Genomic DNA, 24,138 nt, shown 5'->3' on the forward strand with positions numbered 1-24,138 from the left:
CAAGTATTCATGTGAGGGCACAGAGGCTCTGGCAAGATGCCATGTTACTGTTGTCACTGTCCAGAGGAGAGAAGCGCTGCTGTCCAGAGGCCTCTGTCAGTGGCCCTGATAGTGTGATGCTTTGCAGGACTGCCTATGCTGATGTGCTGTAATCTGAGCTTGTTTACATGGGATGCAAGGTTCAGGGCCCTGCCCCAAGTTGGGGGACCTGGGAATAGGCCTTGTAAACAAGCTCCCAAGTGACTGCTTTGAGCCCTGGAGTTTAGATCAGCTGCCAGAGTGAATGTGTTCAGCCAACAAATTAATCACTTCCTCAGAAACCTCCCCCAGGGAAAGCTGTTAAATCCTTCTGACTTCTGAATTGCCTCAGAGGGATCTGCTGTCTTTTCTTGCAGTGAGGAAGTCTCCCCCACTCCTGCTTCTCCCCAGGGTCAGGGCCCAGAGTGCGTCATCTTGGGCCTTGAGCTTGCAGAGCCGGCAGTAAGCGAGCAGCACTCGGGCAGAGAGCTGAGCCCTTTCTGCGGAAGGAAGGCTATCCCCTGCTTGTGGATGCTGGCTCTGGCTCTCCAGGCTGGCATACACCTTCCTGCTGCCATGCTGGCACTGTAGGATGGCAGGTGTGCCTGACAGCCAGGCCGGGCAGCCCCAAGTGGGCATGCTCAGGGCACGGGTACAGAAAGGCCCCATTTCCTTACCAGGCCCAAGTCAGGCTGGTGTGATAAGCTCACTACCTGGGTGTTATTTCACTTCCCCCTTGGCCACTGAGCTCTGTTGACCCTGGGTTGCCCTGTTTGAGGACCCATCTTCCCCTAGTTCTGGAAAGAGCAGAGTCCTTGAGGACTGGAGTCAGGCTCAGGGTGACTGCCAAGGGAGCCTGGGGTCACCAGGGTGAGTGTGATGGCAGGAGAGTGCCCTGTGCTGATAGTGGACATACTCCTGACTGGGAAGGTGCCTCCTACTGTGGGCCTCAGCTTCCCCTCTGCATCATGAAGTGGTCAGACCACACAACCTGGGGGGGCTGCTGAAAGGTAAGCCCTCCCTGCTGCCAGAGGCCCTCTTCTCACCCTCCCGAGCTGGTGCAGCTCCCCTCTGCTTATGCTGTAGTGGTTGTTCCCTTGGCTTCCCCAGTGGGCTGCTATAGTGGTGGTCTGTGTCCCGACCCTATTTCCTGCCACTTCTGGGAGTGAAGTGAAGGGTTTAGGAAGCTTCAGGCTGCAAGTTAAATTTTATCCCAGTGGTGATAACAATTAAGAGTTAATTCTTTAAAGTTCTACCTTTGTGGGTTAAAAATAAAATCCTAGACATTAGTTTATCCTGTCCCTAAAATACCTCCTAAAAATAACAATACAAATGATAGCCCTTTGGGGGGTGGGGTGGGGATAGTCTCACTCTATTGCCTGGGGTAGAGAGCTCACAGCAACTTCAAATTCCTAGGTTCAAGTGATCCTCTTGCCTCAGCCTCCCAAGTAGCTGGGACTACAGGTGCCAGTGTGATGCCCAGCTGGTTTGTCTATTTTTAGCAGAGGCAGGATCTTGCTCTGAACTCCTGAGCTCAGACATTCCACCTGCCTTGGCCTCCCAAAGTGCTAGGATTATATGCGTGAGTCAGCATGCTCAGCCTACCAATGATGGTGTTTGTTAACAACTCGTGTTTTTAAAAACGTATCTAAGTAATGAATAAAATCATCTTTAGAGAACTTTTCTATTTTTATTTAACATACAAGATAGTTAAATTTGATTATAGCATGAAAACATCCCTTCTTCTCACTCACACACACACATACACACACATATACTCTTATATAGCCCAGGTGACCAGATTGCTCCTCTGCCGTGCAAGGGTTCTGGAACTGTCTCCTGTCCCGGGCTTAAGGCCTGAGAGAAACTAGACTGAACTCACAGAGGCAGAGCAGAGGAGGCAGGTGTGGAAAAGTGGTCTCTGTGCAGTGTGTATTTGCTGCGAGAGAAAGTTCTATCAGGAGCCAGAGGAGACTGCCTTTGAGCAGATTCCTTAAGGAGGCTGCCTCTGACTTTCTGGGTTCTTCCTTTGAATTTCACAGAAATAGATGAATTGCCTTCTAGACTTTTCTGTGATAACAGTTGTCAGGAAAGCCTGGGAGTGTTACTTAAGCTAACAAATGATTACCCTTCCCATTAGCTCTACAAACAGGCCCCTAATTAGTGAATTGGCTAATGACAGCCGCCTCTGGGGTCATTAGTCCTGACAGGCAGTGCTGGCACTGTTCTGGGTCCTGTATCACTGTCATCAAGTGAGCTGGCAGGCTCTGCGGGAGGGGGAGCCTGGGAACACATGTCATGAAGCCACCCTTTTTGTCTTTTACCTGATCTCCTTGGGTCAGGTAAATCAACTCCTATTTCTCACAGGTATGGATTTTTAAATATGAATCAGAAACATAGATTTTTTAAAATTTAAAAAAAGGACTAAGGAAACGGTCACGTCTATCATCCATAGATGAGAAAACATTTCTCAGGAAACATTTCCATTGTTAAAGACATAGTCAGATTTGAGAGTCACTTTAGAAGAGCCTCTGTCTTGCCCTGTAGTTTGGGCTTCATGTATGTACAGATCACCTGCTGTCTCTGGCCGGACAGGAACCTCAGCAGAGTCTTTGGAAATGTTTTCATCCAGAATTTTTAGTTTGTAGTGATCAGGGTGGCAGTGTGGCATGAAGCAGTGGGTCAGAGTATCTCACCCGTGGCAGCCTCCTCTGTGCCTCTCCCTTTTTGGGGAGCCTCTCTTACTCCTGACGAGTGGGCTTTAAGGCCAGCCTGGACCCTGTCCTGCCAGACTGTGTGAGGGATCTCTAGCTGTGAGTGCTCTTGGGACATGCAACCTCTCCCAACCAAACCAAGTCTCCTGATAACTAGTCTGGAAATCCCAGGCTTACTCAATTAAATCCCAGGCTGAGGTTCCAGTGACAAGGACAACATTGCATGGTTGAAGCACTCCCCTGTCTGGACGGGGAGTGCAAGGTGGGAGTAACCATTGTGACAAAAATGTGCTTGGAATTCAGGCTTTGTTAACGTACAGATTCCTGCTCCATCACCTCAATACCCTGTGCAGCCTAGTCTGAATGCCTATTTAAGCAAAGGCCAAAAGTCTGTTTGAACATGTAAAGGGAAACACAGGGTATTCATAAAATCTCAAAGCTTGCAGCTAGTCATGGCTGTAAAATTTCCATATAGTAAAAACAAGTAATGAAACTGTATTTGTTTCTTCAAAAGTAATAGAAATACATCTTGAACAATTAAGAAAAATTAAGAAAAGGTGATTATACAGCATAGCAAATCTCTAACATGGGTTAAACTGAATTGTTTAGGAGGTAAAATACCAGCATAAACATGCGTTTTGAAAGACGGAAGGGCAATGCCAAGTTTAGGTGGGGAGAGCCAAGTTTCTGCTTTTGCTTGGGACTGCTGTAGCAGCAAGTTGCTTGTTCATGGCACAGGAAATCCATAGATGGAAAGGTCTTGTTTGTGTCTGTGGAGTCTATATCTGATCTGTGCAAAGCGGACCATATAGGGCATTGCAAAGCCTAGGAGTTGTGGACATCTGGGGACCCCGCTAGAGCTGTGTGCCCCTACAGCCAAGGGCTGCCTCTCCTCTCCTATGGGAGCAGAGCCCCTGGAACATCTCCTGTAGTCTGAAGTCGGGTGAACCTGGCTTCACGCCTTGATCCTATGACTTCCTGCTCTGGGTCTTGGGACAAGTTGTTCAACTATGCTGAATCTCAGCTTCCTCCCCTGTGTGGAGGGGCAGTAATACCGCCCATGCAGGGCAGAGGGGAGGGTAATATGAGAGATGGTATTCAGAATGCCTAGGACAGAGCGTGGCTGAAAAAAAATGTAGCTGTGGGGCTGTCCAAATGCTGTCCCAACTGGCCACATATCACTGCTGGAATGTGGCTCATCTGCGGTATGTTGCAAGTGCAGCTGCACAGCGGGCCGCAGACCCAGCGCCAGTGGAAAAGAGGCCCATGGAAGTGTATATGTTGCTTGTATGTGAAATAATATTTTGTTATGTTTTATTCAATATATTATTAAAGTTGATTTCACCTATTTATTTTTCTTTTTTTAATGTGGCTACTAGAAAATTTATAATTCCATGCCTGGCCCACGTTCTTTCTGTCAGCCATCACTGTTTGCCCCGTTCTTTCCTCACTGTCGTCTGCCTCCTCCCTCCCTAGCATCCATCCCTGTCACTGCACATGAAGCCTCACGCAGGAGGAGTTCGTGTGCCTGGAGAAGAGTTACATAAGCTGAGGGACTCGCTGAGGGACTCGCTGCAGGTCGTGCAGGTGGAGAGCTGGGGAAGCAGTGTTGTTCTTGCAGGATGCCCCTTCGCTTCCCCATTTTAAATGCAGGGAAGCCATAAGCCAACGTAAAGTGCCCTTGCCAAGGTCAGAAGCCAGTGAGAAGTTGAGGAGAAGTCTAAATCCAGGTATTCTGGCTCTGGTCCCCCACTGGTTTCCACCATACTATGCGGCTGTTTATTTTATTAGCTGAAATACAGCAGCATCTAAGCTGTCTTTGAGCTTAACTTCCACACTGAATTGGAGAGGCTGAAATTCTGAGGCCTAGAGAGGAGCAGCCTAGCCAGTGAGAGATAGTCGGAACTTTGGATGGGAGCTAGTGAACAACTGCTGGGAGCAGAGCCTGCCAGCTCTCAGGACCCATGTTAGCGCAGCTGCCTCCCAGGAGGCTGGGAGAGGCAGCCTGGCACAGCTGGTCTTGGCATGTACATGGGCTTTGGAGTCCGCTGTGGTAACCTGGGGCAAATCATTCTCTGATTCGGTTTCAAAGCCTTCATTTGTACGATAGGTATAATCTCCTGTCAGCATTCTTTGAGGGTAAAGTCACACCCCTTTTAGGTGCTTGGTGCACGAAGGGCTGCCTGGATTCTTCAGTGATCAGGGGCCCCTCACCAGAATCTGTCACAGAGCACTGGTTGGCTGTATATACTCTCAGACTGACAATAGCAGGCATATATAGTACTAATTCAGACAGAGTATGAGGCATCTAAATTTGCAAGGGGGTAGCACTGCTGGGCTCTTTCACTCACTGCTGGGGTAGCAGGAATTGCAGTGACCCCAGGTGCCCAGACCCACATGAAGATCCTAAGGTCCAGAGCCCTAAGGACTCTGTCTCTCTGAGCTCCATGATTTAGGAAACAGGGGTCCCAGACTAGGCACAGAGAATAGGTTGCACATTGCCGTGCTGTGCACACGGCCAGTAGCAAGTCATGACCCCCAGAGTCCTAAGAGACGTCTCTTCTCATCCAGGTCACTGGGCTAACTCTTCTGATTTGCTGGAGTCTAGACTGTGATAGAATCCATATTCATCAGGGAAAATGGCAAGAGGTCATCAGCTTGTGACAGTTGGCCTGGGGACAAAGAAGGGGAATGGGAAGATATTTAACAAATGGCCACATCTTTTTAGCTGCCACAGTCCCAAGCACCAACCTGATGGCACAACAGGTTGAGATCAGATCCCAGTGTCAGATCCACTGTGACACCAGGCTGCTCTCAGATCTCTCTGCATCTGTTTTCTCAGGTGTGAAATGGGGCCAAGAGAACAAGGTGACGTGCTGGACGTTGAGGTGACTCAGGGTGTGTAGGACACAGTGAGCACAGTGCCTGGCACGCTGACTGTCCTTGCTGCTTACTGCCATTGACTGTGTTACAAACAGAATTTAGACTTTTCTAGGTTTCAATTTTTTTGTGCCACCAGCCACATTAAAATACCAGTGCCAAAAAGGTTTTAAAATGAAATGTCTCTCATGAGAACACATCAAGTCCAGTAACCAAGACATGCCTGTGCTTAGTCAGGAGCGCTCTCTTCCTCCCAGGGCCATGCCGGGAGGTAAACACAGCCAGGCACAGAAGGAAGGCCGTCCCTGCTGCTCTCTCAGGACTAACTGCAGCAAATCCCCTGCCCCGGGACCCAGGGCAGAAGCAGCTCTGAAAGCTCTGCCGGCACGCCACCAGGGCTCAGAGGCCTGCGATGCTGAGAAGCTGCTGCCTGAAGTCATCGCCCCTTCAGCGTCCTGTGTGTCAGGCTTGTTCTTCCTTTAGAACAACTTTCAATATTTCTGTGGACAGAGAGGAGTGGTGGGAGGGCCCCTTCCTGTGATTCAGGCAAATTGCCAGGCACGTTGAATGTATTATCTCATTTATCATCCCTATTTTATATAAAGACAATAGAATTGGATGTCAGTGAAGTGAATGGGCTTCCCCAGGGTCATGGAGCTAGGAGAGTCAAGTCCCAGTCTAGGTCTGCTCGCCTCCAGAACCTGCCTTTTATGGGAGGGATGTTTAGGGAACACGGCTGTGGCGGGACCAGACAGCAGACTTTGAGTGCCAGGGTTGGACTTTATTTTAATCCCTTAGGAAGCCATTAGAAGTGTCTGACTTTGAAATAACATGATCAGATGTGTGTTTTAGGAAGATAACTCCAGAAGTAGTATATTAAGTCTATTAAGCCACAACTTTCCCATCCTTCCCTTATACAGTTGAGTATTTTTAAAATGAGAGCAGGAAACAATATTTCTATCTACCTGACTTCTTGCTCACTTCACCCTGTTGTTCAGCCATCTCTGAGTTTGCATGTGTGTGCCTGTGTATGGGTCGGGGCCCGACGGGCCAGGAGGAAAGGGTGCCTGGAGATGGCTTCCTGCCATGCAGCCACTGGCTTGTGACAACTGTGACTTGTGACCGTGTAGAAAGAAGGGATTTTATCTCTCACATACCTGGGCAGTGATGGAACAGAGGAGATGCCAAAATAACTTGACGATCTTTTAACAAAAACATCAAGATTTATACTTATTCCATTTTTATAAGCAAATTTATCTGTAGTTTCCATTTTTGAATCTCAGAGGTAAGTGTATCTGTTTAATACAGTGAGTGCTAATTGAGTTCCTACGGTGTGCAGGTGCATCTCAACTCTGCGTTCAGTTATTATGGAAGATGGAGTGTGTGTGTGTGCGTGTGGGGGGGGGTGTGCGTGTGCGCGTGCAGGGACTGTGTATTCACCCGGGGACTACGCATGGAATTATAGATTAGTGCCTGCATTTTGTTTGATTTGCTGTTTACTAGCGTACCGTACAGTGACAGGTGAGACAAGATGTGCAGATGAGTATACATTCTTCAGTTTTTACAAAATGAAAGATAGGTTTGTCTTCTGATTATAAAAATGATATGTGAATATTGTTTTACAAAATCAAACTATACATAAAAATATAAAGTTTTAAAAAATCCCCAATCTCTCTCTGCTTCTCTTTTGGTGACGTCACTCTGCGTACACGTAGCACAGCCACACAATTGCACATGACCAGGACCTCAAGGACACACAGCTCAGCTCCTGCCGTGTCCTCTCATCCACGTGCCCAACTTCTGTGTCAGTAGATGTAGATTTTTATGTCTTCACTTTGAGGTAGCCTACTCTTGTTCTCTATGATTACACCAGAATTTATGTAACTAATCCCTTATTGATGAGTCCTTGGGTATTTTCCAGATTTTTTACCAATATAACAAACTCTGTGATTTGAAAAGAGTGGTCTTTTATATCCTTGTGTACTTATTTGTTTAAATTCTTCTAGAGGGAATTACTAGAAGACGAAGGACACACACCCCCCAAAAAATTTACAAACAGTGTATATTTATATACTTACATTTTACCAGCTAATACTCAAGAACAGAAAAGCACCAATTTTCATGCCCAACAGTGGTACACGTGCTAGAGGGTATCTGTTTTCTAAAGAACTCCAAAGCACAAGATTTTAAGATTTTTTTAAAAAATCTTTACTAATATCAAAGTGTAAAACTTCACTTTAAAAATTCCTCATTTCTCCAAATATTAATTGTGGTTAAAAACCTGTCCCTATATTATTGGCCATTTGTTTTTCTTTTGGGAATTGCTTACTCTAGTAACTTCTACCCATTTTTCTCTGTTTATTCATTTTTGAAAAGTCTTTCTGTAGTGGTGCTATTAATCTTTTATCATTTTTGTTGTGTTTATTCTCTAGTTAATGTTCTCTTTGGTTCTTGTCCCTTTGGCAGGTGATTTGGAGATAGGAATCAAATGTATTTTTGTCAACTCATTTTTCTGTTTGTGACAAGGCCTTCATTCCCCCGGTGCTATAATCCCATTTACCCATATTTTTAGGCCTGGTAATACTATGATTTTGTTTTCCACCATTAAATTGTTGTCCCCAATAATTTCCCTAAGATTTACTTGAGAGTAAGATCTGAAGTACAGATGTACTTTTATTTTCAAATGAGAAGTCCCTTGTCTCGTTACCCTGTATGAAATTCCTCCCAATCACACACCTGCATCTCTTTCCAGACTCCTTTCTGGGGCCACTCCTGCATGGTTTAAATGTGTGTAAAGCATGCTATAAAGCCAATTATTTAAAATGTTAAGTATTTGGCAGATCTTCTACCTTGGTCATTTTGAATTTTGTTTTTTGAGATGAATTTAGAATTACTTTGTCAAACTTCCCCAACCTCACTCCCAGCCAGGAAAAAAAAGAGAGAGAGAGAAAGAACATCTAATGGGCTCTCTTTTGAGAAAAGTGCAATCATTTGAATATATTCAATCCTATCAAATCTCCATCCTTATTTTTCATTTGCTTTATTTTGAAATGGTTTCAAAACCCATAGAAAGATTATAAGAACAACACTAAAAATTCCTGGAGCTCCTGAACCGAGGTTCCCTGATTTTTTACACATGGCAGAGCTTGGGTCATCATTTTTTTTCTGTCTTGATGAAAACCTTGTCTTTTGTTTTTTCTTTCTTTGGAGACAGGATCTCACTCTGTCGCCCAGACTGGAGTGCAGTGGAGCAGCCACAGACTTCTGGGTTCAGCCTCTACCTCCTGAGCAGCTGGGACCATAGTACATGCCACCATACTGGCTAATTTTTGAACTTTTCATAGAGATGGACTCTTGGTTGCCCAGACTGGTCTTGAATTTTTGACCTTAAGACAAAATAAAAAGGATTGCATGAGTTGGTATTAGTACTTCCAGTTCTAATACGTGGAGGTTCTTTGTAGGACTCCGTCTTCCCTTTCCCATGTTTAGATACTCTTCCTCAGAGAGCAAGAGACGGGCTCCTGTTAGCATCAGCATAATACTTATGTGCTCCATCAGTGAACTTCTGTGTTCACTGTAACAAGTCGCCCAGCCACTCTGGCAGCCTTCTCACCTGCCACATCCCCTCCTCACCCCACCTGCTGTCCCAGCAGTGGGCACACCACTGCGACCCACTTCCCTTAACTTTTCCTGCCGGGAGGGAGAGGGATATTTGAAGGAAAAGGCATTCAGCCTTCATTTTTGAAAACAACTCAAAGCGTTTCAGTGACTTCAAGTTGATGAAAGTTGGGGAATGGAGGTAGAGCCCAGGGTTTACCACTGCATGGCTATGGGGTGTAACCACGTCTCTTGGCCATGGGGAGTTTCTCCTCCTCACTTTAGGGCAGGTTATGTCAGGGGACCCCAGTCGCTATGGTGATTATACTGAGGGTAGTCACACTTTCAAAGCCAAGATGCAACAGTAGAGGATGAGGAGGGTTTTCTGGGTGCTTACTGCTCTAAGAACACACAGGCCCTCTCTTTCCTTTGCAGACTTTTGAGGTACAGGGAAAGGTGAATTCTGGAGGCCCTCACTGATGGGATGGGGAGGTAAGGCTGTCACCGTGGCTGTCTCCCACATGCTGAAACAGGCCTAGGTGCAGGACCTGTCCTCCAGAACGTCCAGAGGGTGCCAGGAATTTCTCTGCCACTCCAGTTTCTGACTGTGCCAGAGGAAGACAGAAGAGGCAGGAAGAACTCACAGAATGGGGGCCCCTGCCCTCCGCCTTAGCCCTGTATTAAACTGTTTATCCTTTTGAGATTAGGATAGAGATGTCAGCTGATTAAAATATATCTACAACTTAAAATCAGCGAGCTTCATAAAAATTAACACAGAACTGATCACTGACTGAAAAGTAACACGCAACAACTGTAGAACTCACCAACAATAATGCCAGAAGAATCTAGATGGCCTTGGGTTTGTTGGTGACTTTTTAGATATGATACCAAAGACATCCATGAGAGAAAGAATAGCTAAGTGAGCTAAACAGTGAGGGTAGTGAAGGAGACCCAGGTTAAGGGGTTACCACTTACCCCAGGGTCTGCTGGAGTCCAGTGAGGTTCCATCCAGTGGGATGAAGAGTGAGCTGAGCCACAGGAGCAGTCTCAGTTAGCACAGATGTGGAGACAGGTCACCAGGGCCCCAGGTGGTGCCTGGAGAGAGAATGTGTCCTGCCCAGTCTGGACATGAAGGCAAGGCAGAAGGAGTTAATCAGAGTGTTCCGAAGACTCAGACCCATTTGTCTGGATGGGGAGGGAGCTGGTGATAGTAAGGACCCCCAGCAGACTGTTGGGGAGATTGGAGTGGGAGGGGTCAGAACTCGGGAGCTACAGGAAGTCATAGGTAGGGGAAGACATCAGCCAGGGACTGAGGGGCACTGCAGGGAAGCCCCAGAGAGGAGGAGGGCTGGGCCAGGCCCATGTGACACCGTGAATCCAGCCAGGTGTGAATCCAGAGCCACCACTAGTGTATCATGTTAGCAGTCTCCACTGTCCCTTCCTGGGCTGGTACTACACAGAATCCCCAGAGTCCTGCCATATCAGCTAGACCAGCCTGTGGTTCTCCTGTGTGAGGATAGTTCCCACCTGTGTTGTGTGGTTGAGGGGGGTTGAGGCCACTGTGGATTTAGAGGCAACTAGAGGTGAGCAGATCTTGACATGATTTGGCGTGTCAGGAAAGTTCCGGCTCCAGGACCCTCAGGCAGGAGGAGCTGTGGCATGGAGGGCGGGACCTGGATACCACACCTTGGAGCTGGGGCCCTCTGGGCCCTGTGGCTGTTGGTGGGTGAACAGACCCCACTCCAGATACTGCGAGGCTTCCTGTTTCCAGGTCTAGTCAGCATAGGTGCTCAGTAAATAGCCGTCACTTGGGTGAAAGAAGCATCATTTGTTTATGACAGGCAGCTACAGGAGAGTCAGCCTGTGCACTGGATTTCCTGGATGGATGAGGCTCTGGGACAGGAGGCCAGGTAGTGGGGAGCCTAGGAAGAGCTGAGCAGGTGCCAGGAAGGCATCGTGGCTCACAGTGATATGTCCTTGTTGTGAGTTGTATGGGCTGAGCTGGCCAGAGCTTGGGCCCTAGAAGCCCCAGTCAATCGTGGGAAGGCCAGTGTCTGTGGGAGTGCCCAAGCGAGAGCACCTGTGGCATCGTGCCTTAGAAAGGACCCTCAGATTGGTGTCAGCAAGTAGCTGGATTGGAGGGGCAGAGAGAAGGGCAGGGTGGGGAACAGATGACTGCCCCAGACTAGAGTGCTAGAGACCCAGGCCAGTCCCCTAAGCATCGGCTCCTTGGTACGCTGGGGTCCTGTTACTGCAGGAGTTTGAAGGTTGTGTCCAGGAGCCTCCAGCAGAGCAGAGGGTGCAGCAGAGCAGGGGCAGCCCCGCAGCATCATCTGCCCCACACTGCTGTGTGGGTCTCTCAGCAGCAGAAACAGTGCCAGGAATCTCCTTCAACCCAGGCGTCTGGGTATTGGCGTCCTCAAACACTCACTCCACTGCCACCCTCCTGGCTCCTCCCTCCTGGCCAAGGTTCAGAAAGTGAACCAGGTCTCTCCCACACATGTGGTGAGTAGGGGCTCTCAGGAAGAAGCCTGCATCTTTTCACAAGAGTGATCCTTTCCCCTTTCCAGTGTCTGTGTGGGAGGTGGAGGGACAGTCCTCAGAATCCCGTCACAAGTATTGCTCCTTCACTGATGTTACGGTGGCCAGGGTCCCACTGTGCTTTAGGTCATCTTGAGAATGCAGCTCCCTGGACTCCACACGCCCCAAATAGCTCCTCTCCTGGCCGGGGGACGGAGCAGCTGGAGGCCAGCCTTGCCCCACTCCACTGCCTGTGCCCACCTGCCGTGATGATCAGTGGCTGTATCTCCAGGCTCCACTTTTGCCACCTGAATGGCACATGATTGATGGCAGCCAGTTAACCAAGTCCTTAGTAACCAGCTGATCTCATCAGTGCTCCAGCCCAGCCACGGGTTAAAGCAGAAAACCCTCCTGAGCCACTAGATTGGACCTGACGAAGATGAATGTCTGATCCACTTGGAATCTCCTTGCTGTTGCCTGTAATGAAAAGCCTGCTCTGTATATTCACCCCCTGTTGATGCTTCTCTGAAATTAAATATCAGAAGGACATATAATAGCCCGTCTCCACACCAGGCCAGTATTATCAGATTGATGTCTGCAGTGATAATAGGAGAAGGATAAGTTGATGAGATTCCATTTATTGACTAAAGTGAAGAGGGCATGCAGAGGGCTTGGGACCACACGTGTGAGCAGGTGCTGGAGTGCTCGGGCATGAGTGGCCACTGCAGGGAGAGAGTAGGGTGCCCAGATGTGCTCAGGAGTCAGAGGCCCCCACATTGGATTGAGATGTCCACCTGCCAGCATGAGCCCCCGGGACAGGGAGGTACTGTCCCTGCTCAGACCAGGCCGCAGTCATGAGGTGGGGATTCAGTTTGTTTCTTTCTCCTCTCCTTCCTGGCCTTCCTGTCAACTCTGCTGTTTGCAGTCAGCATCCTTTGCCACGTAGCCATCAACTTCCTCCCTCTCTTCCTCCCCTGGACCCCTGGCTACTAGCCCTGCCTCTGCTGCCCACCTGGGATCACTAGACTGCTCCACTAAAGAGCCCTGTATACCTTGTGGTTTGGGGGGCTAGCTTCCATTTCTGCTTTGCTCCCCCAGTGGTCTCTTCTTCTTTTAGAATGCTGTGGAACTTTCTAAAGACAGAGTACAAGCTCCCACGGCACAGTGTGAAGAGCAAGGGTTGTGGAGCTGGACATACCAGGCTCTTCCTGTCCTGGCTCCATCTTGCTGCTGTGTGATCTTGGGGCAGTCGTTTAACCTCTGAGACTCACTATCCCCATCTGCATACTGCGGTGGTAATGCCCAGCTCACAGGGCTATTGTGGATGTTCTTAGGACTAAGAGCACCGTAGGCCTTGGGAGGTGCAGTTCTCACCAGAACCAGAACCACAGGCCCACCCAGGAACACTCTCCAAGGCGGCCAGATTTCCTGCCCTGCTGCTTGCCCTCCTCACCCCTCCTACAGGCTGATTCTCACCCAGATCTGTCCCCACAGGTGTTGCCTGGGGAGCACTAGCACGCAGCTCAGCAGGCCTGGTCCCGTGTTTGTCCAGTAGGTGAATTAAGGCAAGTGCGTTCAGCTCTAAATGGAGGTAACGCCTCACGAGGTGGTACAGATGAGAGACACTGTGTGGATGCTGGCCCCAAGCCTGGCGTGCAGTAGGTAGTCAACGCAGCACAGAGGTCCCTTTGGCCAGGCCACAGTCATGGAGGAGCTCACACTTATCTCTGTCAGAAAGTCCACCAGGGAGGCATTGGACTCCCAGTGACTGGAGAATAGACCCTCCTCTGCACGCTGCTGCTGTGGGCATCCCAGGGCTGCTGTGTCCGACCGCCCCAAACCAGTCGCCCTTAAACAGCGGATGTTTATTCTCTCACAGTTGTGGAGGCCAGAAGTCCAAAAGCAAGGTGTCAGCAGGCCAGGCTCCCCGCGGGCTCGGGCAGGGCTCTGTTCCAGGTCCTCCCAGGCTTCTGCTGCTGCTGACAGTACGCACATTCCTTGCCGCCTGAAAGGTGGTAGGAAAGTCATGCCAGCGTCTCCCTCCATCCTCACGGGGCCTCCCTTCTGCGTGTTAGTCTTGGGGTGTCTTCTCTTCTCCAAGCGAGGATACAAGTTGGACCCACACTGGGTTAGGGCCCCCTCCCAGTAGGGCCTCGCCTTGACTGATCACATCTAGGACAACCCTGTTTGTAAATGAGGGCACATTCTGAGCTTTCAGAAAGGACATGATTTCAGGGGGTGGGGACTCTCCCGCCCACTAACCTTTACACACATGCAGGTAGTTCTCAGGGGCACTGAACCCAACAGCCCACCAGACTGTCTTCTCCTGGCAACAGTTTGGTTGTGACACCTAATCTAAACTAATCTAGCCACAAGGGGAATGTATAAGCTCGGAAAGCTAAAAACAGTTCCTAGCTTCAGATGGAGACACTCAGCAGAGTGATGGTGTGTCTTCTGGTAGGTGAGGGCCCTTGGTGAGTGCTCTCCCTGCAGGGCTGTGCTTTCAACCTGTGCCTTCCACTGGGCTTATGGGTGGGACCACACTAGCCCAGTCCAGGACACATGGCACAAACCTTTCCCTCCCCCAGCTGGGATGGCAAAGCCTCATGGAACGCAAGGACATGTTACAAATGCAAAGGGCACATCAGCTGTACCTGAGAGTCTTACTGTGTAAATTCAGTGCAGAGGAGATAAGCGAGGGGCACAGTCACTGTTTCAAGACTGTTTCCTCCCCTCCTAATGCACCTGCCTACCAGAGTCCCTTTGTGGACATCTAGCCTTGCTGCTGGTTCTGAGCCAGGGGGAACGGATGGAACAGCCTGATGCTACCCAGCAATCTGCCAGTTCTAGATGACCAAATAGGCCAAAATCTAGTCACCCCTACCCCTGGACCCCAGGGCTCCTCCAGTGGGGGACAGTGGCATCGAGGCCTTTCATGGAAGAAAGGGAAGGCTGCACAGAGTCCTACACAGATGGGCATGGAAGGCTGCACAGAGACTTCATGGATGGACAGGAAGGGGGTGCAGAGACTGTTGGGAGAGAAGGAACAGCTGACAGAGAGTTACTGTAAATGGAAAGGAAGGGGGCATAGAGTCTTCCCATAGGTGGAAATCGGAGGCTGCACAGAGGCTTGCTGTGGGTGAAGAGATAGCTGCACATGAAACATCACAGATGGAAGGAAGGCTGCACAGAGGCTCCTATGGATAAGCCTACACTGAGGCTTATCATGGGTGAGAATGGACAACTGCCAGAAGCTTATCATGGATGGAAGGAAAGGATGTATGGTGACTTGTCATGAAGGGGAAACTTCTGCACAGAGACCCTTGTGGAGGGAGGGGAGCATTGCACAGAGGATTGTCAAGGATAGACGAGAAGTTGTCTGCAAAGAGGCTATCATGGATGGAAGGGAAGGCTCACAGGAAGTTGTCATGGATGGAAGGGAAGGCTCACAGGAAATTGTCATGGATGGAAGGGAAGGCTCACAGGAAGTTGTCATGGATGGAAGGGAAGGCTCACAGGAAGTTGTCATGGAAGGAAGGGAAGGCTCACAGGAAGTTGTCATGAAGGAAGGGAAGGCTCACAGGAAGTTGTCATGAATGGAAGGGAAGGCTCACAGGAAGTTGTCATGGATGGAAGGGAAGGCTCACAGGAAGTTGTCATAGATGGAAAGGAAGGCTCACAGGAAGTTGTCATGGATGGAAGGGAAGGCTCACAGGAAGTTGTCATGGATGGAAGGGAAGGCTCACAGGAAGTTGTCATGAATGGAAGGGAAGGCTCACAGGAAGTTGTCATGGATGGAAGGGAAGGCTCACAGGAAGTTGTCATGGATGGAAGGGAAGGCTCACAGGAAGTTGTCATGGATGGAAGGGAAGGCTCACAGGAAGTTGTCATGAAGGAAGGGAAGGCTCACAGGAAGTTGTCATGAAGGAAGGGAAGGCTCACAGGAAGTTGTCATGAATGGAAGGGAAGGCTCACAGGAAGTTGTCATGGATGGAAGGGAAGGCTCACAGGAAGTTGTCATAGATGGAAAGGAAGGCTCACAGGAAGTTGTCATAGATGAAAGGAAAGGCTCCACATAAGCTTGTCCAGATAGAGGGGAAGGCTGTCCAGAGGCTTCCTGTACAGGGTACAGACACTCGTCATGGGTGGAAGTGATGGCTCCCAAAGACGTTACATGGATGGAAGGGGAAGGCTGCACTAAGCCCTTCCATGAAATTGAATGGCAGGACTTGGATGGAAGGGAAGGTATCAGAGAGGCTTTACAAAACAAAGATGGAAAGGACAGCTGCAGAGAGGCTTGGCTTAGATAGGAAGGGAAGGCAGCACAGAGAACTGTCACAGATGGACTGGTAGACTGTCCAAAGCTTATCCAGAATGGAAAAGAAAGAGGTTTGCCGTTATGGACAAGAAGGCTGCCCATGCATCTTGGAAGGGTGCAGTTAAAGTTTACTAAGTGTAGAGTATAAGGGTTTGAACACAATAATTAAGAAAATACCATGAAGGCTATGTTAACCAGTTTGGTGAAAATATTTCAGACTGTATATGGAACCAGCACATTGTACCTCATGATTGCATTATTGTACACAGCTATGATTTAATAAAAAAAAAAAAAAAAAAGAATGTTGTGGTTAGTAGGAAAGGCTGCCCAAGGGCTGTCAAGGGTCGGAAGGACAGGCTGTAGGGAAGCTTGCCTTGAATAGGAGGGAAGGGAAGAAAGCACTGAGACTGTCATGAATGGAAGTGAAGGCTACACAGAACATTGGCATGTGTGAGAGGGAATGCTGCTCGTGGCTTGTCCAGGACAGAAGAGGAGCCTGGAGAGAGACTTGCCATGATGGAGGGTAGAGTGCACAGAAGCTGACCATGCACAGAAGCAAAGGGCACACAGAGGCTCATCACAGTGGCAGCGGCGGTTTCTCAGAGCCCTGCCATATGAGTGAATACAAGAGTGACACAGGTTGCTGTGGACGGAAGGGAGGGGGCAGAGGGACTTGTGCTGGATTGAAAAGCAGGCTAAACAGAGACCGTCACGGATGGAAGGGAACCCCTCACGGCAGCCTTCCTGGGGTGCAGGAGAAAGGGCATAGAAGGGTCACACTGTGGAACAGGTCACTGTACAGATAGATGCCTGTCATCCATGGAAGGGAAGGCCACGTAGACACTTTCATGGAAGGAGGAGGAAGGCTACAGAGGGGTTTCACGTGGGTGGGAGGGAAGCTGCATGCACAGAAGCTTCTCATGGACGTTAAGGAAGGCTGCACCCAACAATGTCATGGGTGGAAGTGAGAGCTGCGGTAAGTTGTCTAGAATTAAAAGGAGAGTCCAGTATTGGAAGGATGCAGAGTTGCACACAGGTAGACCATGGGGAGGCTAGTTGAGATTGGAGGAAGGCTGCACAGAGACTTGCTGTGGGTGGGATAGAAGGCTGCAGAGAGTGGGTGGACAGAAGTGGAGGCTGGCTGGAAGCTCGACGCAGATGGAAGCCAACACAGAGGCCTCCTGTGGATAAAAGGACGGCTGCACACAGGTTTATTGTGGCTGGGAATGGAGGGCTGATGGACAGTTGTCATGGACGAAAGGAAAGAGTGAAGTGGCTTTTCCTGAGTGGGAAGGGAGTCTGCATAGAAGGCAAGGTTGCTCAGAGGCTTGCAGTGGGTGGGTGGAAAGGTGCACAGGGTCTCCCACAGATTGGGGGGAGGAGGAAGCACAGAGCCCTGTCATGGAAGAACAGGGAAGGCTGACCAGTGACCTAACATGGAGGAAGGGAGAGAGTGCACAGAGCTTGTCGTCAGTTGAAGGACTTTGTACAGGTACTGACTGTCCTGAATGGAAGGGGAAGCTGTAGCAGGGATTGTCATGGGTACAAAGATAGGCTTCAGACAGAATCGTCCAGATTGGAAGGGCAGGCAGCACCCTTGGAGGGGTGAGAAGGGTGACATTGGCCTGCTATAGATGGACAGGAAGGCTACACAGTGTCACAGCCAGAAGGAGCCAGTTGCATAGAGGCTCATCATGGATTCAAGGGATGGGTGCATCTTTTTATAGATGGAAAGAAAGGGCCAGGCACGATGGCTCATGCCTGTAATCCCAACCCTCTGGAAGTCCAAGGTGGGTGGATCTCTTGAGCTCAGGAGTTGGAGACCAGCCTGAGAAAGTGAGACTGCATCTCTACTAAAAATAGAAAACTAGCTGGGCATTGGGGGATGGGGGGTACTTGTAGTCCCTTCTGTTCAGGAGGCTGAGGCAGGAGGATCACTGGAGCCCAGAGTTTGAGGCTGCTGTAAGCTGCAGCACCACCACACTTCTCAAGGGAAAAAAAGAAAGAAACCAGGCTTCCCAGGGCTTCCCAGAGGTGCATGGAAAGAATACGTGGGGCCTGTAGTGGGGTGGGCACTCTGCAGCCCAGCCTGTTCTAAGGGGTGCACTGACGTTTCCATGGACGGGAATGGAAGTCTGTGCTAGTGCTGCTCATGGACAGAAGGGAGGCGGTACAGAGCCTTGTCGCAAATGGGGGTGGCTCTTTGTGGATGGAAGGGAATACTGCACAAAGGCTGTCATGAATGACAGGAAGTCTTCACAGGGACTGTCATACGTGGGAAGGAAGGCCGCAGAGACAATTGTTAGGTATTGGGGAATTCAGGACAGAGGCTTGGTGTGCGTGGCAAGAGGTATGCCATACATGGAAGGCTCCCAATACCTGGCTGGGAGGAAAGGGTGCGCAGAAGCTCATGTAGGATGGATGGGAATGCTGAGCAAAGATTTCTGTTAGTGGTGGAAGCAAAGGTTGCACAAAGGGCTGTCACCAGTGGGAAGGGACAGCTGCAGAGGTGTTGCTGAGGATGATAGAGAAGGTTGCATAGAGCTCTGCCATGGAATAGAAGGAAGGGCTGTGCAGAGGCTTAGCAAGATGGAAGGGAACAGTATATGGAGGCTTGTCGTCGGTGGATAGGAAGGCTGCACAGAGAGCTGAATGGAAGGAAGAAATGTCCGCCCAGAGACTTGGTGCAGATGGAGAGGAAGGATGCACACAGGTCTGACGTGGATGGAAGAGAAGGCTGCGTAGAGCCCTGCCATGGAAGAGGAGGGAGGGCTGCCCAGAGACATGGCATGGAGGGAAGGGAGGAGGAAGGGAGTCTGCACAGAGCTTATTGTAGAAGGAAAGACGTCGCCCAGGGCATGGAGAAGGCCACTAAGGAGATGTCACTGATGGACTGGAACATGTCACAGACGTGCATCAAGGGAGGCTGCACAGAGCCCTGCTTTGGGTGGGGCTGCTGCGTGAGGTTTGGTACAAATGGAAGAGAAGGCTGCGCATGGCCTGCCATGGGTGGGGACGGAAGCCTGCACAGATGCTTGCTGTGGAAGGAAGGGACGGCCACCGAGATGGTTTCCATGAGTAGAAGCAGGGACTGCACATACTGTTGTCACAAGTAGGGTGGGAAGCTTCTCAGCAGCCTGTGTGGGAGGAGGTGCACAGGGCAATGTTGACCAGCCCAACGTGCGAACATGGCCAGAAAGCCCTGGCTTCCTGCACTGGTTTTGGATACTGTGCCCTGTTGCAGTATACTTCACTTAGGGACATGCAGAAACAAAGCCAGCAGCTTACAGGCTGCAAAAGCCTGAAGCCAATGCTCTCATCCCACTGGGGAGGTGCTCTTGACACAGCCCCACCCTCAGGAACTCTTGAGGTGGTGGCAGCGTGTTCACCTCTTTGTCTAAGCCAGAGGGACAGGTCACAGTGCCGGGGTGTGCAGGGCTCGCTGTGGGGCCAGAGGACAGGTCACAGTGCTAGCAGGGCATGCAGGGCTCGCTGGGGAGCCAGAGGGACAGGTCACAGTGCTGGGGCGCATGGGGCTCGCTGGAGCATAACAGGCCAGCAGGTCTGGACGAGGCCTCGGCCTGAGTCCCAGCCCTGCCTACGGAATGGGGACTCACGGTTTTCTTTATTCACTTAAGGGGTATGCACCTTCTAACTTAGAGGGTTCTCCTGGGAGTTAAATGAGATGATACTCACTGTGAGTATCATCTGGGGAGTTGTAATCACCTAAGAAACTAGTTTTTGAATGGCGTGAAGTTCTAGAATAATCTGTCACCTGCTTTATGTTGTAAAAGTGTCACTCTTGGCTGCAGAGACACTGAGGAAGCTGTTGTAGTGACAGTGGAGATGAGGGTACGGACTAGGCTATTCTGGAGATGAGACTTGGGGGTGGCTGAGTGCAGGTGGCAGAGGTGGGGGGGGGCAGTGCTCTGGGCATGAGCTGGGCTGGCTGGAGGTGGTGAAGGGAGTACCTGCCTGGTCCCTGTGGGCTTATGAGTGCCTGCCGGGCTGCTTGTCCAGGAGTGGATGGCCTTTCTAGAGCTGGCCACCCCGCTGCTATGCCAAGGAGCAAGGGCAGAGTCGTGCACAGGCAGACCATGAGCTGAGAGCAGGAGGGCCAGAGTGGGCCAGAGCAGCCCTGGGAGCACAAGGCTCCAAGCTCTGAGTCTGAGCAGAGGCCATGTGGGACTGCAGAGTGCCCTTGAGCAGGAAGAGCTGGATGAGGCTGCACACAGGGACCAGAGGAGTGGGGGTCAGGGGCATCCCGGCAGCAGTCTTCTGGGAAAGGAGAAGAGCAGCATGTGGTTTGGGTTTGAAAACCTTTGAGATTTTTTGAGCAGTGAGTGTTACAGTGGAGCGATTGGGATGGTTCAGGAGAGATCCACTCAGGTGCCTGAGGTGAGCAGGAATTGCTGTGGGGCCTCTGCATTCCACTACCCCACTGTGCCTGTGCTCTGAGCAGACGGCACTAGGAGGTTTGTGGGCTCTGTGGAGCGCTCACAGGGACCAGGACCCATGTGCCCTGCCTCAGTACTATCAGGAGGCACATGGTATCCTCATGCAGGCAGAGCAGTATCCAGTCCTGTTTAGTCAGCACCTATGACCCCTCCAGGGCCATCCTGCTGCTGCTGAGTGCATCCTGGCTGGCCTCTCGTCTCATGACAGCTCTGCGGGCTGGGGCCCTGCTGACCACATAGTAGACCCCACGATGCCCTGAGTTCAGCCCCCTCTTAGTTGCCTATACTGACAACTAGCTTATTCATGAGAGCAGCAATTCCTAACACACACTCTCACATCTGGCTGTTGTTCCCATTGTACAGATGAGGAAAATGAGGGTCAATGAAATGAAATGAAATGACTTTGACTTTGCCTTCAAGGCTAAGAGACCAGAGAGCCCATACACTGAGGTGAGTGCCATGAAGCCCTTCAAAGCCACGTAGACCCTTATATCTGCGTACTCAGAGGCCATCCTCAGTGCAGTGGACGTTTGTTAGGCGGAGTACAGGACTTATTTCTCAATCTGGAAAGTTCGCATGGTGCTCTAGGTACCTTTATTTGTCCATTTTTGAAGAGCAGATGTTTGCAAGGCATTGTTTCTAAAAAAAAAAAAAAAACACAGGAGCTGTTGTGTGTGTTGTAAACAGGGCAGTGGCTAGGGGCAGGACTGGGTTGAACTTGGATAGAGCGGTTTGACTCCAGGCCTAGCCCTGCCTGGCTTCAGAGAACCTTCTCATTTAAAGAGCTTTGCTTTCCCTGCCTTATCCCATTTACAGCCCTTTTGTAGACAAGTGGGTGAACTTTCTTCCAGTTGACATTTGCCTCCCATTCTGTTCCCTAGTATTATCCCTGATAAATTCCAGAGGAAAGAGCTTCCAATATCAACCCGGAGGTGATACTGGGGTGGAGCGATAGGTTTCCCCAAGGCCCAGTTTCTCCTAAGCTGGTGTCCACTGGGTGTTCTGTGAGGTTTGCCACAAATGCACAGAGGCCTGTGTTCAGGGACCTGCAGCTACAGGGGAACCTGTGAGGAGGGGACAAAGCCCTGTGTGTTCCTCTGTGGTCTACAAAGTATCAGTTTCTGCACTGTGTTTCTGCACAGGGCAAGGTCAGCTGACTGACCTCTTGCTCCAAGACAATTGGCCACATGACTGAAGCTGGGACACTGTGCCTGTGCCTGTCTTGTCCAAGACTTTTCTTTGCACGTGGGTTAGTGAGCCCCACAGAGAGTTATAAATCATGACAGCTCTGTTTTATTGAATTAGAATTTTGCCCCAACACAGAGGTCTGATGCATACCCACTGGCCAGCACAGTGCAGCCAGGGGCCAGGGTCACCAGGGCCCCATGGTGGCAGGGTTGGGGCACTGCTTCAAAGGAGTGGAGCTGGGGTTGCCTTAGAACCTGTGCCTGCCTGGGGGCCTGACTCCAGAGGGGCAGCATGGTTGGGAAGGATGGAAAACGAGAAGCTGGTAGGAAGAGACTGCAACGTGGGCGAGAGGAAACAGCCCAGGAGGGCTGGCAGTGCCCCTAAGGTACCAGATTAACCTGCAGGATGTACCCTGCAAGGGGAAAAAATGGCATGCCACACCTTGCATGGATGGAGAGTCTGGCAGGAGTGTCCAACCCACAGCCTATGGGGTGCATACAGATTAGGTGAAGACTTTTTTGCTTATCTGTGGTGGCAGATAATGACAAAATTTATGCACAGAATTTTTTTTTTTTTTTGGCTCATCAGTTTTCGTTAGTGTTCATGTATTTGTGGCCCAAGACAACTGATTTTCTTCCAGCATGGCCCAGAGAATCTAAAAGGTTGGACACCCCTGGAACAAAGAGGGGATGTAGTTGGAATGGATGGAAGGCAGAAGGTCCAGGTCTAAACTGTGCCTTAAAGCTCCTGAAAGGCTCGTCAGAAGAGTTGGCACCTAGGCAGTCCACAGTCTCAGAGAAGATTTGTCTGAGATGAAATGCTGCAAGGACAGCTATCACCTAAGGAAAAGACAACTTTAAAAGGCCTAAACTAGACATATCCACATCAGGAGGTTCTTAAATACAAAAGCAGAGCCATTCGTAAGCCTTCAGAGAGGCCTTGGGGGCTGCCCCACGATGCCTCAGCTGCCTTTGCAGCAGCAGGTGGGAAGGAAGCCAGTGGAGGGTGCTGCAAAGGCCCGGGCGGAAAGGGCTGCATCCGAGGATGGTAGGTTAGTGTGGGGAAAAGACCCTGCATGTCCTCCTGAACAAGAAGGCTCTTAAAAAAGGCTTGGTCTGTGCAGCACTCACGTGTGAGTGACCTCAGGAGCCAGAGAAGGTTGAGATTAATGGACCGGTGGCCTCCCTGGAAATGGGAAGGCCCTCTCTCCTGTCACACCCTTTTCCTTCGTGGCTACCTGGCAGCACTGGGCAACTGTCCTGTACCCACACCGTTCCTCCCTGTCCTTAGTTACAAAGTATCTAGACTAGTGATTTTTAACAGGTGTGCTAGGATCTTAGGTGTGCTGCAAAAATTTTTAAAAGATTTTGATTAAGTTCTTTCTGAATGAAAGAAGTTCAAAGTATAGCAAGTAAATTTTTTTTGTTTTACTGTTTTTTTTTGTTTGTTTGTTTGTTTGTTTTTTTGGATCAACATAATTTTAATGTGCCACAGAAGTTTAACTATAAGTTCAAGTGTGCCGTGAGATAAAAAAAGTTGAAAACACTGCTCTGGGCTGTATAGTTCATACCCTGGGAATGAGCTGTGTACTGGTCTTAGCTAAACACGGTCATCTCACTCTTCTCGTTGGTGATGGTTTTGGGGTGGGCTTTTGACCCAGTCTTGGCCAGTGGGTAAGGAGGAAGCTGGGAGTGAGGTTTAAGGTAAGGTTCTTCTACCTCACAAAATGAGACAGCAGAGTGGCCCGTTCCTCCCTGCTGTTCTGCAGAGGGGATGGTGCCTGTAGATGATGGCCTAGGGATGGCACAGGAGGAGAAGGGGAACCCCCCAGGCCTGGATAACATCCTGAGCTAGGTCGGCAGTATAGACAGTGCCACCTTCAGACTTATGGAGTGACCAGGTATAACAGGGTCTCACGTCCTGAGCTGCCGTGTACTGTGTTGTCTGCTGACTTAGCTGCTGAACTCCACTCCTGTGGGTTACTTAGAGTAGAAATGGTGCTGCCTGGTCCTCACGGCTGCATGCCACAAGCAGAGAGGCCACAGATGGGAGGGTGTGGCCCACAGGCCTCCTCTATGCCTGGTAGAGTTGGCATAAAGATGACTTTTACCACTACAATGGTTTTCTGCATTTTAATAGCGCCTTCTGATGCCCTCAGCTGTGAGCAGGGTTGAGTTCTGATAATTGTCAGGTGTTACAAGCAGTCTGCGGCCAAGAAGGGTGGTGTGTGAGCATGGCTTCAAAACTCACCAGAAAACAAACCAGTAGAAACAGTACAACCAAAATCATGCCAATCAGCAGACCTGCCTTTCCCTGCCCAGCTGTGCGGCCTTCACCTCTCTGTGCTGTGGTTTCCTCGTTTGTAAGAAAAAGGGGGCTACTGCAAGGAAGGCTGAGAGAGGGTGTCGGCAAGTGCCTGCACATGCAGGCAGGCGTCACGGTTTGT

General features: G+C 50.1%; 1 protein-coding gene across 4 annotated transcripts in view; it reads left to right on the plus strand.

Annotated features, from left to right (window-relative positions):
* Positions 1 to 24,138, plus strand: part of CHCHD6 (coiled-coil-helix-coiled-coil-helix domain containing 6) — a 311,456-nt gene that overhangs the window by 283,760 nt on the left and 3,558 nt on the right. The gene's annotated exons all lie outside the window — the stretch shown is intronic.

Source organism: Nycticebus coucang, chromosome 8 (assembly GCF_027406575.1).
Source record: "Nycticebus coucang isolate mNycCou1 chromosome 8, mNycCou1.pri, whole genome shotgun sequence".
NCBI lineage: Eukaryota > Metazoa > Chordata > Mammalia > Primates > Lorisidae > Nycticebus > Nycticebus coucang.